Source organism: Octodon degus, unplaced genomic scaffold (genome assembly GCF_000260255.1).
Source record: "Octodon degus isolate 3935 unplaced genomic scaffold, OctDeg1.0 scaffold00185, whole genome shotgun sequence".
In the NCBI taxonomy this organism is placed as follows: domain Eukaryota; kingdom Metazoa; phylum Chordata; class Mammalia; order Rodentia; family Octodontidae; genus Octodon; species Octodon degus.
Genome location: NW_004524761.1, coordinates 4,232,066 through 4,235,718, shown reverse-complemented (window position 1 = coordinate 4,235,718; position 3,653 = coordinate 4,232,066).

Below are 3,653 nucleotides of genomic sequence, written 5' to 3'. Positions count from 1 at the left end.
CCCGCAGACCCCAGTGATTCAGACCTCACGCTCTACCTGGTGGTGGCTGTGGCTGCTGTCTCCTGTGTCTTCCTGGCCTTTGTCATCGTGCTGCTGGCGCTCAGGGTGCGGCGCTGGCACACGACTCGCCTGCTTCAGTCTGCCAGGGCTGGGTTGGCTGGGATGCCCACCTCACACTTTGTGGGCGTGGACGGGGTGCAGGCTTTCCTGCAGACCTATTCGCATGAGGTGTCCCTCACCGCGGACTCTCGGAAGAGCCACCTGATCTTCCCACAGCCCAACTATGCTGACACGCTCATCAGCCAGGAGAGCTGTGGGAAAAGCGAGCCTCTTCTGATCACTCAGGACTTACTTGAAACAAAAGAAGACCCCAATCTTGTTCAGGTGAGTCCATGTTTTATACATCTTATGACTGCAAGATATAGGCACAAGATTTCTAAATGTCTCCAGTTGAATAAGGTGCATATGACACCTCTTTATCAATAATGTCTTACTTTACAGTGATCAGCAATAGTTGTCAATTACATACACTGCACAAACATATTATTGTTTTTCTCTTTGGGGAAAGGACAGGGAAGAGGTCTCAGAATATAACATTACAGTAACAGCCACAGACCACGGAACTCAGACCATTGGACCCAGACCATTGGATGTGCTACACAAATACTCTGCCACTGAGCCACCAATCCAGACCTACTTTTTCATGCTCCTTTGTAGTCCTCTTTTAGTTATGCTTTCAGCAGAAATTTCTTAATTTTACACATCTATATTATTCTCATTTTTAAATGCCATTTTCCAATGTGCAGTTTTTTCTGGGTACTTGGAGTCCAACTGTGGACCTTGCACTTTCCAGAATTATTGAAAGGATAGATTAGACTTACACAATAGAAGGCAGTTGAATGAATTCATATTTATAGCATTCTTTCTTGTGGTGCTAATGTTGAACTAAGTGTGAGCATTTTTAGATTTCCTCCTTTTCCCATTCAACTAAGCTTTCCTTGAAGTTTTCTTTCCTGGACATAAAGGTAGTGGCAATTTGAGGAAAATATTTAAATTTTAGATGTAACTTTAACAGAAATATTTTCTCAGTGGACTAGTGTACTTCAAATCTTTTGTTTTTATTTGATCTGAGCTATACTGACAATGACTTCATGTGATTTTTTTGGTTTACTTTTATGATTACCGAAAGTATTACCCATTTTATTTCACTTAGATTTAAGTAGATTATAGGGTTCATTTTAATTTCTAAGTTATTCATCATGGCATCTCTATTGAATTCCACTTTGACTTCTAAGGAGAACCTAACTCCTTGGCATCTTACTTGTTTTCATCAGGTCAGCCTATGATAAAGGTTGGGTCAGTTGTGTTCTGGGCTTCTGTGAACCATGTCAGCTAGGAACTTTTCTTCACTCCTATCCTCTGCTGCTCTTATAAATTAGTCTGAGACAGGTCTGTCACTGTGTTGCCCAGGAATGATCTGATACAGGATAAAGTATTTTGTGTATGAGCAATATGCAGCTCTCGTTCTTTGTGCCTTCATATAGTTCTGTGAATAACTTCAGAATTCTGGAATGGCTCTGTGTACACAAGTTTTGCTTTGTTGATTTTAAAGCATCTTGTCTTCTGAATAACTAATATAAAGACAACACTATGCAATGTATGCATTATTGTAATCGTCCTACTATTCTGTTTTGAAACTACTTCACTACTAATGTACTTTTTCTCATTAAAATGAATTTTAAAATATAGTTACAAATTTAATCATAAAAATGAATAAATAAACATGTAGCAAGTGTTGGAATGTAACTCAGTCCAATTTACAAAGAATTATGGTTTTCCTTCACAATCTTCTGTGGTGACTGAGCACTGGAAGTTGTAGTACAGTAGCAATGAATAGGACTGAGGTGTGATGCTTTTAGCTGAGGTGGATCAAGGAAGTTGAATATAGCAAGTGAGTATATAAGCGATGACTCATAGCTGAGGAGAGATTATTAAAAATACTAAGGAATTGAAATGCAACTTGGAAATTTTTAATGGCCTAATATTGGTCAACCATATTCAGATTCCGGCATTAAAAATATATTTCAGAATCAGAGTGATATATACTTTAATACCTAAGGGCCACAATAATGTATAGCCTTTATAACAAGAAAAAATATGTTTTTGGTCAAAGAGCACTGAATTTTTTTAGCAAATATTTCTGATTAAAAAATTATTACATATCCATATGATGATTACTGCATAGCTATTGGAAATATTCTTTATGTACTAAGAAACTTCTTTATGGACTGATTCCAAATTATCGTCAAGATATAATTCCCTACTATATATGACACACGTGTATATCACACACATATATGATGAATGAAACAAAGCAAAGTTCGTAATAGAATATCCCATGTGCTTATGTGTTTGCCTCAAAAGAAGGAATGACATTTATAAAATCTGCCACACTCTAGAAAACATATCTGGAAAGATAAACAAGATAGGCAAGTTTTTCTTCAAGAAAATATGTGACACGATTCAGGGATGCTTGTTAAGAACTTATGGTATGAATATCTTTTCTTTTTGTATATACTTTTTGAATTTGGAACAGTATAATATACTAGTTATTTAAAAGCAAATAAATACCTCAAATAAATTTTAAAAAGCTTTTGAGACCTTTATAAATGTGCAGTTTCATTAGAAAACCTCTAAGCATCGCGATAGGTCAAAAGAAGGACGACTAAAATTAAGACGTCTTTGGAAGTCTTAAAGAAATCATGCAGAAGACACCAGTACAAATTCAGATGCAGAAAACACACTCAAGTAAACTTAACTGGGAGTCAGCTATCCACAGAGAACTGATTCCTCCTATCCACAAAGGAGCAGCAGCCGAAGGAGAGAGAAGATTAGACCAAGACCAGAGGCGAGCAGCAGGGCTCTGTGGCTGCAGGTAATGTTGTCCTTCCTTCTGTCTTTGCTCTGCTGGGCTCTCCAGGATCAGGCCCGCTATTCAACTCCAGAGGAGCTGGCTAAGAAGTCAGTGGTAGGAAACCTCACCAAGGACCTGGAGCTCAGTGTCCAAGACTTCTCTGCCCAGAGGCTGTGGCTTAGAACAGAGAAGGAATACTTTACTGTAAACACAGACAGTGGGCCTTCCTTTCAGTGACAGAATAGACCAAGAGCAGGTTTGCGAGAAACAGATTCTGTGTGTTGTGAATTTCGATGTTGTCACTGAAAATCCATTGAATATTTTCCACATAGCAGTAATTGTTCAGGATATAAATGATAACACTCTACTATTCAAACACAGTAAGATTGATTTAAAAATTGGAGCATCTACTAGGACAGGTAAAACATTTCTTCTAGATCCAGCCCTGGATTCAGATGCTGGGCTTAACTCACTGCAAAGATATCTTCTTCATCACAATGAGTACTTTGATCTTGCAGAGAAACAGACTTCCAATAGACATAAATATCCTCAGTTGATCCTGAAACATATTCTGCACAGAGAAGAGCATAATTTTCATCCCTTGGTCCTCACTGCTGTGGATGGGGGAAACCCACCTCGAAGCAGCACCACCCAAATCCAAATTCAAGTCACTGACATCAATGACAACCCTCCAGTGTTCAGCAAGGATATGTACAGGGTCACATTGCCAGAGAAGGTT